The sequence below is a fragment of the Trachemys scripta genome, chromosome 4, assembly GCF_013100865.1.
Source record: "Trachemys scripta elegans isolate TJP31775 chromosome 4, CAS_Tse_1.0, whole genome shotgun sequence".
Classification (NCBI taxonomy): domain Eukaryota; kingdom Metazoa; phylum Chordata; order Testudines; family Emydidae; genus Trachemys; species Trachemys scripta.
Genome location: NC_048301.1, coordinates 4200033 through 4216282, shown reverse-complemented (window position 1 = coordinate 4216282; position 16250 = coordinate 4200033).

Here is a 16250-nt window from a genome sequence, read left to right as displayed (position 1 = left end):
TTGTAGATACAGACTAACACGGCTACCCCCTTCATCTTCGTGGGCCTCGTATCATTTGTCTGTGTAAAGTGTAAGCTCTTTGGAGCCAGGATTGTTCTCAGCCCAAGAAAGAACATAAGAATGACCATCCTGGGTCAGACCAATGGTCCATCTAGCCCAGTATCCTGTCTTTTGACAATGACCAATGCCAGGTGCCCCAGAGGGAATGAACAGAACAGGGCAATTATCTAGTGATCCATCCTGTCATCCCATCCCCGCTTCTGGCAGTTGGATGTTTAGGGATACACAGAGCATGGGATTGCATCTCTGGTCATCTTGGCTAATAGCCATTGATGGACCTGTCCTCCCTGAATTTATCTAATTCTTTTTTGAATCCAGTTATACATTTCGCCTTCACAACATCCCCTGGCAATGAGTTCCACAGATTGTCTGTGCATGGTGTGAAGAAGTACATCCTTTCATTTGTTTTAAACTTGCAGTCTATTAATTTCATCAGGTGAGCCCTAGTTCTTGAGTTACATGAGGGGTAAATAACACTTCCTCATTCACTTTCTCCACACCAGTCATGACTTAATAGGCCTTTATCATACACCTCTTAGTTGTCATTCTTCTAAGATGAACAGTTCCAGTCTTTTTAATCTCTCCACATAGAAGCTGTTCCATACCCCTCATCATTTTTTTTTTTGCCCTTCTCTGTATTTTTTCCACTTCTACATCTTTTTTCAGATGGGGTGACCAGAACTACATGCAGTATTCAGGTATGGCTGTACTAGGGATTTCTATAGTGGCATTATGATTTTTCTGTCTTATTATCTATCCCTTCCCTAATGGTTTCTAACATTCTGTTAGCTTTTTGACTGCTGCTGCATGTTGACTCCAAGATCTCTTTCTTTAGTGGCAACAGCTAATGTAGACCCCATCATTTTGTATCTATAGTTGGGATTATATTTTCCTAGGTGCATTACTTTGCACTTATGTATTTCATCTGCCATTTTGTTGCCCAATCACCCACTTAAATCAGATCCCTTTGTAACTCTTCATAATCACTTTGGGATTAACTATTTTGAGTAATTATGTATTGGCTGCAAACTTTGCCACATCACCTTTTACCCCCTTCTCCAGATCATTTACGAATATGTTGAAAAGCATAGGTCCCAGTACAGAGCTTTGGGTGACCCCACTATTTACCTCTCCGCTGTGAAAACTGACCATTTAGTCCTACCCTTTGTTTCCAGTTACTGATCCATGAAAGGACCTTCCCTCTTATTCCTTGATTGCTTACTTTGCTTAAGAGCCTTTGGTGTGGGACCCTGTCAAAGGCTCTCTGAAAATCTAGGTACTCTATCAGTTGTATCACCCTTGTCAATAAGCTTGTTGACCCCTTCAAAAATTCTAATAGATTGGTGAGGCATGATTTCCCTTTAAAAAAAGCAGTGTTGAATCTTCCCCAACATATCGTGTTTATCTCTGTCTCTGATAATTCTGTTCTTTACGACTGTTTCAACCAATTTGCCAGGTACTGAACTTAGGTTTACCAACCAGTAATTGCCGGGATCACCTCTGGAGCTGTTTTTAAAGACATTACATTATCTATTTTTATTTTACATGATTAAAGGCATTACATTATCTATTTTCCAGTCAGCTGCTACAGAGACTGAGGTAAGAGATAAGTTACATACCACAGCTAGTAGTTCTGCAATTTCCTACCCAAGTTCCTTCAGACCTCTTGAGTGAATCCCATCTGGTCCTGGTGACTTACTACTAAGGCTACATTTATGTCACGGAGGTTCGGTGATTTCCAGAGACCTCCATGGCATTCTCTGCTTCAGTCCCAGGGACTGCAGGCCTTGGCAGGGTCCCAGCGATGAGCAACAGCCTCGCGGGGTGGGGGCGTGCCTCAGGCAAGCAGTTGGGGGTGTCCCACTTTCTTTTTGGGAAATATGGTCACCCTGCAGCTCCCAGCCCCTGTGGGAGGGTGTGGGGGGTGCAGCTTCTAGCTGCCACAGGCAGAGGGGGAACCCCACAGTTCCCTGCCAGCACAGTGGCGGGGAAAACCATGGAGACGCAGCAGCAAAAGTCGCAGACAGGTCACAGCTTCTGTTAATTTTTCTTTCTTGCCCATGACCCGTCCGTGACTTTTACTAAAAATAACCATGACACAATCTCAGCCTTCCTTATCACTCTTTAATTTATCAATTTGTGATAAAACCTTGTGAGGGGATGTCCACCCCACACAAGGCTTGAAGGGGCTAAAGTGGCCAGGTGGGCCAATTAACTCCACACGCTGCACCTGGAAGCAGAGGCAGGGAGCAGGGGTTGATTGAATGAGGCTCGGCTGAAAAGGAACAGGAGGGGCCTGTGTGAAGCCCAGGACCGGAGAACAGCTGGGGGCTGGAGGGAAGGAGTCTAAAATCACCCCCTGGGTGTGTTTGGGGCTAGAGAGGCAAGTACCCTATAGTTACTGCCAGGGAGGAGGGAATTTAGGCTGGCAAACCTAGAGACGTGGGAGAGCTAGAGAGAAGGAAAGGCAGCAAAGTGTGGGGTAGGGCAGAGCTTGGCTGCTGATGAGGGCCGTTGAGCCGGAACCCGGAGTGAGGGCAGGCCTGGTTTCTCCTATCAGCCGCTGGACTGCCTGGGACAGTTCACCCGGGAACTTTGATATCCTGGAAGGGGGAAACATAGGGAGTGTCCTGGCCACAGGGCCGAGTCACGAAGAGGAAGCAGGAGCTCCTGATGCGAGGGGGACTGTGGCCTGAGAGATAGACAGAGAGATGGAGTGCACCCGCAGGAAGGGGCCCAGCCTGGCAGAGCTAATCCCCAGAACTGCCAGTAGGTAGCGCTGTCCAGCCATGAGCAGAGTGCCCTGTCACAAACCTCCTCTATTGACGCTGCAATCTGGGACAGCGCCTCGGACTTATATCACCTACAAACAGTGCTGTGGGAATCTCCCTCAGAAGCTCTGCAAAAATCGATGCAAAGAATTCATTTAGCTTCTCTACAAGGGCCTTTTCTTCCCTGAGTGCTCCTTTAGCCGCTCAATCGTCTAGTGGCCTCACTGATTGTTTGACAGGCTTCCGGCTTCTGATGTACTTAACAAAAACTGCTGTTAGTTTTTGTGTCTTTTGATAGTTGCTCTTAATCTTTTTCTGGCCTGCCTAATTATACTTCTACACTTGCCTGGTAAGACTGCTACTAAAATATGCTGTCCCGTTCTGGTGGATGGGGAAAAACTGGAGAGAGTTCAAATGAGGGCCTGTTTTTATTCCTCACTAGGATTTGACTGCCAATTTTTAAATGATGTCTTTTGCCTCTAAATATCTCTTTTACAGTGTGTGTAGCCATGTTGACTTTTTTTTGGTCCTCTCGCTGTTTGTTTTTTTTATTTGGGGTATACATTTTGTTTCAGCCTCTATTTATGGTATTTTTTAAAATAAGTCTCCATGTAGCTTGCAGGCATTTCCTTTTGCAACTGTTCCTGTTCGTTTCCATTTAGATAGCCTCCTCATTTTCGTGATGTTCCCCTTTTTGAAGTTAAATGCAACTGTGGTGGGCTTCTTTTCCCCGGATGGTTCAGCTAGGTTCACCTTACAAACCAGATCCTGTGTGCCACTTAGTACTAAATCAAGAACTGCCTCTCCCATTGTGGGTTCCAGGACTAGATGTTCCAACCAGCAATCATCAATGGTGCTTAGACATGTTATTTCTGTATCTCGTCCTGAGGAGCAATGTTCCCAGTCAATATGGGGATAGCTGAAATCCCCCATGATTATTCAATCTCCTGTTCGTGTAGCCTGTCCAATCTCACTGAGCATTTCACAATCACAATCACCATCCTGCTCAAGTGGTCTGTAGTATATTCCTATTCTTGCTAGACTCTTATTATTTAAGCATGGAATTTCTATCCAGAGAGATTTTATGGTATAGTTTAATTCATTTAAGATTTTTACTACATCTGATGCTATGCTTTCTTTCACATCTAGTTCCTCCTCCCCCATCAGCAGAACCTACTCTGTCACTTCTATATATTTTGTGCCCTGGTATTACGGTGTTCCATTGATGATCATTGTTCCACCACGTTGATGGAGCATCCTCCAGCCATTTTTTCAATTGTTTATATACTAATGCTAGGAACCTAAGTAATAAACAAGAGGAGCTGGAGATACTCATATGGGAAGAAATACAACATGGTTGGTGTTACGGAAACTTGGTGGAATGGATCTTATGACTGGAATGCAGAATAAAAGTTACTATTTGTTTTGTAAGGGTAGAATGGGAAAAAGTGGGTAGCAGTTTGCATCTGAGATCCAGTTCCAGATTCAGAATTGCAGGACCTCCGTGTATATGTATTAAGGTTCTAGCTAGTAACATTGAAGAATGGGTACTGGTGGATATCGGTTACAGAGCACCAAATCTCACTGGAGAACAGGACTGACTACTCCTATGACATCTGTCCATAATGTGCAAGAAGAAAAACAGTGATCATGGGTGACTTCAAGCTGGGAGATATCTGTGGACAGCTCATGCAGCAAACAACAAAGCTTAGAGAGTGTCTAAAAATAAAGAACTTCTTAATAAAGAGACTCCTGCACCCAACAAAGAGAAAAAATATTGGACATCATTCTGATGGACAAAAAAGAGTTAATTGCTGACCTAAAAATTATTGCTGACCTAAGTGTCAGTGACCCTGATCTGGTTGTGTTTACCTTGTGCAAACAGGATGACAACAACCAGTAATATATATTTGGAACTTTTAAAAGGGCCAATTTTCCAAAGCTTAAACAAGGATCGGGGGGAGGGATAGCTCAGTGGTTTGCGCATTGGCCTGCTAAACCCAGGGTTGTGAGTTCAATTCTTGAGAGGGCCACTTAGGGATCTGGGGCAAAAATCAGTAGTTGGTCCTGCTAGTGAAGGCAGGGGGCTGGACTTGATAACCTTTCAGGGTCCCTTCCAGCTCTATGAGATATAGGTATTTCCATATATATACATAACTGACTGGGAACTTTGAATTGGAAAGTGTTCATAAAAACTGGGAATTGTTCAAGGACATCCCATGGGATGCCCAGAAAATCATGATCCCACAGACATGAAGAGAAATTAGGCTGGGCAGTAAAAGAAGATGTGGATGTGACAGGTTGGACCCGCCCTTCTGGGATGCCACCTGATGTACTGGGGTTTTACTGAGCCCCTCCTGATCCACCAATCTGGATTCCCTCTCCCTGTTTTGCTGAATTAGGCTCTCTGGCCTCTTGCAACACACACGCACTCTCACACCAGCTGCAGACATAGACTGAAGTCAGCTCCGTGGGAGAGGACTCACCCAGCACTCACGTATATACCCTCTTTGGGGAATAACCCCAAACTAATACTGTCTTGCACTGTAGAGAAAGATCTGCACAGCACAAGCTCATAAAAATTCACCCTCTCCTTCAATGTGAAGAGAGAGATGCACAACTTCTTGCCCCTCCCCCCCCATCAGAAATTGCACAAACTGGGTTCAATCATAAACAAAACAACTGTATTAACTATAAAAGGCAGATTTTAAGTGATAATAAGGTATAGCAAACAGAAGGAAGCCGATTACCGAGCAAATCAAACGAAACATGCATACTAAGCTTAAGATCTTAAAGAGACTGGTTTCAAGACATAATTTCTCACCCTAAATGTTATTTTAGGCAAGTTGCAGAGCTCCAGTTATTTCTTCTTACAGACTGGACCCCTGTCTCAGTCTGGACTCACCTCTGCCTTTCCCCTCAGGTTAGTTCCTCTGTCCCTTCAGGTACTTTCAGCCATCCTTCTTCTTGGGTAGGCAATGGAGGAGAGTCCATATTAACCCCCTCCCCAGCCTTAAAAAGGATTTACCTGAGGCAGGAAACTTTTGTTTGATCCCCATCCCCCTACAGAGGAAAAATACCAGCAGTGTCCAAGGTGGTATTTTGTATCAGGTGATCTTATCACTTGACTTAGTAGTGTCACAGCTAAGTCCCAAGATGCCTCTCAGGAAGGAGAGAGATTAGTATCTTCGCAGTCTTATTGTTCCTTCCTAACGGTCCATCAGTGCTGTGATGGCCAGTTGTCTGGTGTGTGTCTCCCAAATACACACACACACAGTTGTAACTGTTACATAGTCAATATTCCAGAGTAACAGCCGTGTTAGTCTGTAGCCGCAAAAAGAAGAACAGGAGTACTTGTGGCACCTTAAAGACTAACAAATTTATTAGAGCATAAGCTTTCGTGGACTACAGCCCACTTCTTCGGATGCATATAGAATGGAACATATATTGAGGAGATATATATACACACATACAGAGAGCATAAACAGGTGGGAGTTGTCTTACCAACTCTGAGAGGCCAATTAATTAAGAGAAAAAAAACTTTTGAAGTGATAATCAAGCTAGCCCAGTACAGACAGTTTGATAATAAGTGTGAGAATACTTACAAGAGAATACTTACAATAGTCAATATTCCTAACTTTAGCTACAGAAGTGATACATGCATACAAACTGGATCATCTCATTCAGTTATAACCTTTCCAACGATACCTTACAAGACCCATCTTGCATAAAACATCTCTTAGGCCACGTTCATATCCTAACCATATTTCTATGAAGAATATGGAGTGTAACGTCACAGCGAAAGCAGCAATAAGCATAACAAAATCCCAATATACAATGGATGGAAAAATGTAAAAGTAAATGGCAATGATTAAAAAAAACGTAGGCAACTAATAAGGAAAGGCAAAGGAATCAGTGACACCGCAATGGCTAACAGGGATAAAGACAATAAGAAGCCATTTTTAAAACAAATTAGGAATAAAAGAAATAGGTCAAGTATAGGTCCTAGATGCAGATGCTAAAATTGTAAATACTAATGTAGAAGAGGCAGAAATATTCAGTAAAAACTTTTGTTCTGTATTTGAAACATGGCAAAAGGATATATCCATACCAGATGTTGTGGATGGGGCAGACAATTTACCATCTGTAACAAATGGGGACATGAGGCAGAATCTGCTAATATTAAATATTTTCAAATCAACAGGTTCAGATAAACTTACAATCAAGAGTATTTAAGGAACTAGCCGAAGACTTCTCTAAATCAATGTGAATTTTTAATAAATCTTGGGAAAAAAACTGGGGAAATTCCAAAGAATTGGAGGACTGTCAATGTAGTTCCAGTATTTTAAAAGGGATGAACCAGGGAACTATAGACCAGTTAGCCTGATGTTAATCCTGGGTAGGATAGTGGAAAAAGTGATTTGGGACACTATCAATAAAAGAATTAGAGGCTAAAAATAGAATTCTTTCCAGTCAACATGGTTTCCTGGAAGGCAGGTCTTAAACCTGTTATCTTCTATTGACAAGATTACAAGTCTGGTAGATAAAGATAACAGTTGATATAGTATACTTGAATTTCTTTAAGGCATATGACCTATTTTCACATGACATTTTGATTAAAAATTTGTATTACATGGAATTAACAGGGCACAAATTAGATGAATGAAAAATAAGTCAGCAAATCTCAAAATGTTGTTAGTGGGGCGATATCAACAATCGGAGCCATTTCTAGTGGAGGTCCCAGAGATCAGTCCTTGGTCCAATGCTATTTAATATTTTTATTAACCATCTGGACTATGGTAGAAAATCTGCAAGTAAAATTTGCAGATGACCCAAAGATTGGTGGGGCAGTAAATAACAAGGAAGACAGGATACTGTTAGCATGACCTGAATCACCTGGTTAAATGGTGACAATCCGACAAAATGTGTTTTAACACAGTCAAAAGCAAGATCATACATCCAGGGACAAAGGACAGGATGGGAGAGTCTCTGCTTTGGAGAGCAATGAATCAGAAAAGAATTTAGGGTTCATCATACATAATTGCCTCAACATGAGTTCTCAATACAATGGGGTGTCAAAAAGGGCTAGTGTGATCCTTTGGTATGTCAAGCCGAAGTAGGGAAGTGATATTGCTCCTGGATACAGCATTGGTAAGACTGCTACTAGAAAATGGTGTCCAGTTCTGGTGGAAGGGAAAAACTGGAGAGAGTTCAAATGAGCAGGGCCGGCTCCAGGCACCAGTGTAGGAAGCAGGTGCATGGGGCGGCCAATTCAAAGAGGTGGCACTCCGTCCGGTATTGGGGCGGCACGTCCGGGTCTTCAGCAGACATTCGGCGGCGGGTTCTTCATTCCCTCTCTTCCTCTTGAGCTGCCACCGAATGGCCACTGAAGAGGAAGAGAGGGAGGACCGAACTGCTGCCGAAGAAGCGGCGTGACTTAGCTGCCGCCAAAGTGCCTCCGCTCGTCTTTTTTTTTTTTCCCCCCCTCTGTGCTCAGAGATGCTGCAGAAATATCTCGGTCATAGATGCCTGGCTGGTGGGTCTTGTTCACATGCTCAGGGTCTAACTGACCACCAGGATTTGGAATTGGGAATGAATTCTCCCCACCCCCAGATCAGATTGGCAGGGACCCTTTGGGAGGGATGTTCACCTTCTGCCGTATGGAGTCTGGATCGCCTGCTAGGATTATCTGGACATAGCTCCTCTAATGACCTACATTTCAGGTGCCTCAGCCACTGATGGCCTTGGTCTTTCCAGTTCTTTGCCTGTGGCACACAAAAGTTTAGTATCCTTTGGACTAAAATATTGTCATTTACTTGAAGTTGTGGGGCTCAGTTTAGGATTGTTAAGGTGGAATTTGATGTCAGTAATATGAAAGAGGTCATGATCAAATGGTCAGTTCTGGCCTTAAACTGTGAAATTTGTGTGTCTGTACAGTGCCTCGCACATGGAGCCCAAACCTCAATGAAGGCCTCTATGCACCCCTGTAATATATAAAAACAGACAACAAATGCCCAGATTTTAAACTGCTGTTCTCCCTTTGAACTAGGGTGACTAGATGTCCCGATTTTATAGGGACAGTCCCGATTTTGGGGTCTTTTTCTTATATAGGCTCCCATTACCCCCCACCCCCGTCCCGATTTTTCACACTTGCTGTCTGGTCAACGTACTTTGAAACCCAAATAAAGGACTTAAGGATGGGCACAGAGACACAAGTAGAAAATGGTGATAAATCCCAGAATCCCTTTGCTCCAAAAGGGTCAATTTAGAGATACCAAAAGGCCTGCATCTACTATTTCACACAAACACAGTGTGTTCTGTGAAGCAAGAGATACTATTGGCTTGATTTCCCATGGTGGGCCAATCCATGCTCTCTAACCTAAGTGGAACAGTTACTTTCTTGCAGTTAGAATGCCTCTCACTAATTGCTTCTCAGTCAATCTCAGTGTTTGCACACTGGACCTTGAGTCTGCAAACCCCTTGGGCTGTCAATCATATAAGAATAGGCCCTCATGAGTTTTCCAGATAAACTGGCAAAACCAAGACCGCTTTCTTCACAATATTTTAGCATTTCCACTGCATCTTCCTGGCAAAACCAGGAAGTGCAAAATAAAAATGCTGACAACGCTTTTGAACATAGAAACTAATCCTTTTTTCTTTTCTTTTCTTTGGGTCACTTTTCTACACCGCCCCCAAGACCAGTCTGCACAACACTAATGCTGCTCTGAAAGGAGACAGTTACTGGCCCTAAAACCAAACACCTGCAGAATCTCAGCATTCAGTGCTTTGGGAGTCGTTGAGATTTAAGGAGCGTTTAGATTTTTAAGCCAATGAAGCAGGTAAAAGTTCTAAATTGGCAACAAAAAAGATACATGGGAAAGAGCTGAATAGCCTATATCTTTGCTAAAATGTTAAGACCATTTAATTCCTTTTTTACATATTGCAGATATTGTCTTAGTAGCATCTTAGATGCATCTAAAACTCCTTGCATTGCTCACCAGTAAAACCCACAGACTATTTTCAAAGTGGTTGTGCATCTCTTGAATGTCATAATCTCCCTCTACTATCTGTCTGAAGCTAAGAGCATTTCAATTTCCAAGGTGGTGGAATGAGGAACCTTCAGGCTGTGTCATTTTTGGTTTTTCATTAAAAATATATTTGCTCTACACCAATTCGTTCCTTTTCTAGGATCTAAAAATTCCTTTATGGCCACTGACCTAAATAACTGGAGTGCAAAACTTTTATAATGTGCTAGATGACCATTAATTCAGGCTGGCAAATCCAATCCATCTCTTGTCCTTGATAGAACTATAGAATGCCCTGGATTGATAATTAGAACCGTCCATGGAAAAATGTACTCAGCCACTGAATGAAACTTAATTTTACATGACAAGCCATTGTCCCTTCAGTTATTTATATTCACACATCAAAGTCATAGTATATTGTTTGCACTAAAATGGAAGATTTTCCCAGCTTCTCTCTTTATTCTAAACCAGCCATATCTCTTCTTGCTGATTTAATTCCCTTCTGGTGCTGTAGTGTGGCGTCTTTGTAGATAGATCCACAGAGCAGAAATTATTTAATTAAAAAATAGGCTTAGCTCCTTTCAGGATGGTTAAATGTATATTTTTTCCTCTATCATGCCAGCCTTGGCAATCTTGCTGGGTTTGTAACGAAGATATAGTATACAGGGCAAATCTTACTATAAAGTCCAAAGTCACTTCTTTAACCTCTCAGGAATGACCTGATATTTTTCTACCATGATAAATGTGCAATGATTGCATTATATCTTTTGTATATTAATGTCTTTATGGATCTCTATAGTTCAGGTGACAAATCTATTATGTATGCATTTTCTCCAAAGTTCAAAATACATCTGTGAGGGAAGTGGAGCCGCTCTGAAACAATTTATGAATATTGTATGTTGACCTGGTTAGTGAAATGTTTTCAGTATGATTATATTGTTTTAGTTTAGCAGGAGGCTGCAAGGAAAAAAACAAGTGTTTGCTGAGAAGTGACTTACCTTGAGTTGTCTTTCTTCTCGTTTGTTTGAGTTTACTCACCCAGGATCCAGGGTCCAAAATATATCACAAGGCCAGAATAGCTTGTACTTGTGGGAGAGCGGCACTATATGTGAAAGAGAGCATAGAAGCACATGAAGTAAAAATGTTAAATGAACCAAACTGTACCATATAATCGCTATGGATAGTAATTTCATGCCTGAATAATAAGAATAGAGCAGTAGGGATATACTACTGACCACCTGACCTGGATGGTGATAGTAACTGTGAAATGATTAGGGAGGCTATACAAATTTAAAAAAAAAAACCCTCATTAATAATGGGGGATTTCAACTATCCCCATATTGAATGGGTAAATGTCACCTCAGGATGGGATGCAGAGGTAAAGTTTGACACCTTAAATGGCTGATTCTTGGAGCAGCTAGTCCTGGAACCCACAAGAGGAGAGGCAATTCTTGATTTAGTCCTAAGTGGAGCACAGGAACTGGTCCAAGAGGCGGATATCGCTGAACTGCTTGGTAATAGTGACCATAACGCAATAAAATTTATCATCCCTGGTGGGGGAGGGGGACACCAAAGTAGCACACCACGGTAGCATTTAATTTTAGAAAGGGGCACTACACAAAAAAGAAGAAGTTAAATAGAAATTAAAAGGTATAGTGCACAAAGTGAAATCCCTGCAAGCTGCTTGGAAACTTTTTAAAGACACCATAATAGTGGTTCAATTTAAATGTATATCCCAAATTAAAAAACATAGTAAGAGGACCAAAAAAAGTGCCACTGTGGCTAAAAAACAAAGTAGGCACTTTGAGAGACAAAAACGCATCCTTTAAAAAGTTGAAGTTCAATCCTATTGAAGAACAGCTAGCCAAAGCCTCAGACGTAACAGCAAGTACATCAGAAGCAGCAAGCCTGCTAAACAACCAGTAGGGCCACTGGACAATTGAGATGCTAAAGGAGCACTCAATAAGGCAAGGCGGGTGCAGAAAAAAACTAAATGAATTCTTTGCCTTGGTCTTCACGGATGTGAGGGAGATTCCTAAACTTGAGCCATTCTTTTTAGGTGACAAATCTGAGGAACTGTCCTGGATTGAGGTGTCATTGAGGCGTTGATACACTAAACAGTTATCAGTCACCAGGACCAGATGGTATTCACCCAAAAGTGCTGAAGGAACTCAAATGTGAAGTTTCAGGACTATTAACTGTAGTCGGTAACCAATCATTGAAATCAGCTGCTGTACCAGATGACTGGAGGATAGCAAATGTGATGTCAATTTTTAGAAAGGGCTCCAGAGACAAGCCAGGCAATTACAGGCCATTAATCCTAACCTCAGTACCAGGCAAACTGGTTGAAACTACATCTCTACCCCAATATATCGCTGTCCTCGGGAGCCAAAAAACCAAAATCTTACCGCGTTATAGGTGAAACTGTGTTATATCAAACTTGCTTTGATCCGCCGGAGTGCGCAGCCCCACCCCCCGGAGCGCTGCTTTACCGCGTTATATCCAAATTCATGTTATATCAGGCTGCATTATATCGGGGTAGAGGTCTATAGTAATGAAGAGAATTATCAGACACGGATGAACATGATTTGTTGGGGAAGAGTCAAAATGGTTTTTTAAAGGGAAATCATGCCTCACCAATCTACTAGCATACTTTGAGAGGGTCAACAAGGATGTGGACAAGGGGGATCCAGTGGATATAGTGTACTTGGACTTTCAGAAAGCCTTTGACAAGATCCCTCACAAAGGCTCTTAAGTAAAGTAAGCTGTCATGGGATTTGAGGGAAGGTCCTCTCATGGATTGATAACTGGTTAAAAGATACGAAACAAAGGGTAGGAACAAATGGTCAATTTTCAGAATGGAGAGAGGTAAATAGTGGTATCCCCCATAGGTCTGTACTGGGACCAGTCCTATTCAACATATTCATAAATGATCTAAAAAAAGGGGGGGGGGTAAACAGTGGCGTGGCAAAATTTGAAGATGATACAAAACTACTCAAGATAGTTAAGTCCAAAGCAGAGTGTTAAGAGTTACAAAGGAATCTCACAAAACGGGATGACTGGGCAACAAAATGGCAAGTAAAATTCTATGTTCATAAGTGCAAAGTAATGAACATTGGAAAACATAATCCCAACTACATGTACAAGATGATGGGGTCTAAATTAGCAGTTACAGCTCTAGAAAGAGATCTGGGAGTCATTAGGGATAGTTCTCTGGAAGCATCCACTCAATGTGCAGTGGCAGTCAAAAAAGCGAACAGAATGTTGGGAATCATTAGGAAAGGAATAGATAATAAGACAGAAAATATCATATTGCTTCTATATAAATCCAGGGTATGCCCACATCTTGAATTCCGTGTGCAGATCTGGTCAGCCCATCTCAAAAAAGATCTATTGGAATTAGAAAAGGTTCAGAAAAGAGCAACAAAAATGATTGCGGGTATGGATCAGCTTCCCTATGAGGAGAGACTAATAAGACTGGGACTTTTCAGCTTGGAAAAGAGACGACTACGAGGGGATATGATTGAGGTCTATAAAATCATGACTGGCGTGGAGAAAGTAAATAAGGAAGTGTTATTTACTCCTTCTCATAACACAAACTAGGGGTCACGAAATGAAATTAATAGGCAGCAGGTTTAAAACAAACAAAAGGAAATATTTTTTCATACAACGTACAGTCATGAAGGCCAAGACTATAACAGGGTTCAAAAAAGAACTAGATTAGTTCGTGGAGGATAGGTCCATCAATGGCTAGGAGGCAGGATGGACAGGGATGGAGAATCATGCTCTAAGTGTCCCTTGTCTCCGTTGCCGGACTGGGAATGGGTGATAAGGGATGGATCACTTGATTACCTGTTCTGTTCATTCCTTCTGGGGTACCTGGCATTGTCTGCTGTCAGAAGACAGGATACTGGGCTAAGTGGACCTTTGGTCAGACTCAGAATGGCTGTTCTAATGAAAGTGGTTAAAGGACAATGCCAGGACAGGAAAAACCCTGGGAACCAGAGATGGAAAGAAGTGTGGCAGATTTGCTAGCAGAGCAGTGCAAACTGGCCATGTATCTTGGGAAAATCAAGGACCCAGTATGTAGAGCCCACTGGGAGGAGAGGCACTAGAGACATGTGAAGCTTTTCAAATTAATGGTCTAAAAATTCTGGAAACCCTTTTTTGTGTGCCATAACACCCTTGTGGCTAAGATGGAGTCTGTTCTGTGGATAGTTTCAGCCACGAAAAGGCGCACACAGGAACATGGCAAGGAAACTTCCTTCTAGCATAGTGGCACCAATTCCAGCCCTCACCTATTCCCCCCTCCCAAGTAAACACACACACGCTGGAACAGTACAGTAATTATAAGAAAGGGAAATATTCATTTACAAAGGAATGGATGGAGAAGAGAGGGAGAGCAGTAAAATACAGTTGCATCCAACACGAGGACCCAAGGGCCCAGTGGTACCACAATATAAAAGCAGAGACACTAAACACTGCATCTAGACTCAGAGTTCAGGAATTTAGGGCAGAATTTGAGTCCAGCAGTGAGTTTTGGGTGCTCCTAGTCAGCTTTGATGCCAGTGAACTTTTCCTAAACCCTTCTGGTGCCCTCATCTACTGCTCCCTGCAAACCCACACGGAGCGACAACTCCCCCCTTAACTAGCTACAGCCTCCTCCCTTATTCCCAGTGCAAGGTCACAAGCCTCAGTACTCATGGCCCCAGACAGCTCTGAGCAATAGTGATGCTGGGTCTCGCTCTGGGTCTGGTTTGTCCTTCTTGGGTGATTTCCTCCTGGCTCCTGTCCTTGGACATCCCCCCGTTGGCCACTCAGAACTTTCCGGGCTTCAGGCTGGTTCTCGGCTGCTTCACTATGTGAAGGCCCTCTTGTCTGGACAGACGCACACACACCTGTTCTCTCTCTCCCCACTCCCTTTCCCATGGAACAACCAGCACTTTCTCACACTCAAGACAAAGTTTTAAAGGGGCTTTTTAAACCCCAAGGGGGGTAGATTTATCACACTGAAAACCAAACAGAATCACTCCCCTCAGTTACAGAATATTATTCTACTCTAGGCAAAAGTTCATAACACCCTTTGCTCAAAACAATGACCATGCGAGTGAGTCCTCTCTCCACTTTGGGGTCTTTGAAGAGATTGCAAATAGGTAATCAGCCAGGCATTGGGTTCCCTCCCCAGGGTGAAGCTTCAAATGGTTGAGTTCTTTCATAACCAGAGGAGTTACATTAGCATAGCCACCCCTCCTAGAGAGTTTCCAAAGCCTCACTTGCTTTTAAAAGTTCACATTGGTTTAAAGAATCCTTTGATGTTCCTCCCATTTTCCAAGGTTTACATTAGTCATGTCTCCTAGAGAAGTTACATATAATCCCACCATAAGACAAACAATTGCATTTTTAATACAATGGACCTCAAAGGTATTAAATGTATTGAATTAAGATTTTATCCAGGAGATTGCCCTATTTGTCACCCTCATCTAAGTATCCTAAACATAGAGGCAACGAGATATCCATTGATACAGTAAGTCTGTCACATAAATGTTAGAGAAAAATGTATTGGGACTCAAAACAGCAATTTTCCCAGACTCATTTTGTACTGCAGGCCCAATGTACTAGGATCAAAAAGGCGGTAGAGAGAAGCTAAAGGCCACTAAACACTGGAGTGTCCCCCAGTGCAAAAACGTTCATGCTAGGAGCAGCAGAAGGTCCCTAAAAGTGTAGGGGAGCACCAAGGTCCCCCTCTGTTGCTTGCCCTTACGGATGGTAAAAGGGGGGGTGCATGGCTCCCTGCCCACCCCCATTTCAGTGCCCCTGATTCATGCTACATAAGTCATTCTGAGCTAGTGTAAAAGTGAGTAGAGCTTGTCTGTGCCTGGCCCTGTGTAACAGCAGAACAAGGGAGAGGCAGGTGACAATGAGCATTTCATCCCCTCTGCTCAGGGCCCGGGCACACCTGCAGTCTGTGCGCTCCACTGAATGCCAGGGATCAGGGGGTAGCCGTGTTAGTCTGTATCTACAAAAACAACAAGGAGTCTGGTGGCACCTTAAAGACTAACAGATTTATTTGGGCATAAGCTTTCGTGAGTAAAAACCTCACTTCTTCGGATGCAGCTTATGCCCAAATAAATCTGTTAGTCTTTAAGGTGCCACCAGACTCCTTGTTGTTTTTGTAGATACAGACTAACACGGCTACCCCCTGATCCCTGGCATTCAGTGGAGCGCACAGACTGCAGGTGTGCCCGGGCCCTGAGCAGAGGGGATGAAATGCTCATTGTCACCTGCCTCTCCCTTGTTCTGCTGTTACACAGGGCCAGGCACAGACAAGCTCTACTCACTTTTACACTAGCTCAGAATGACTTATGTAGCATGAATCAGGGGCACTGAAATGGGG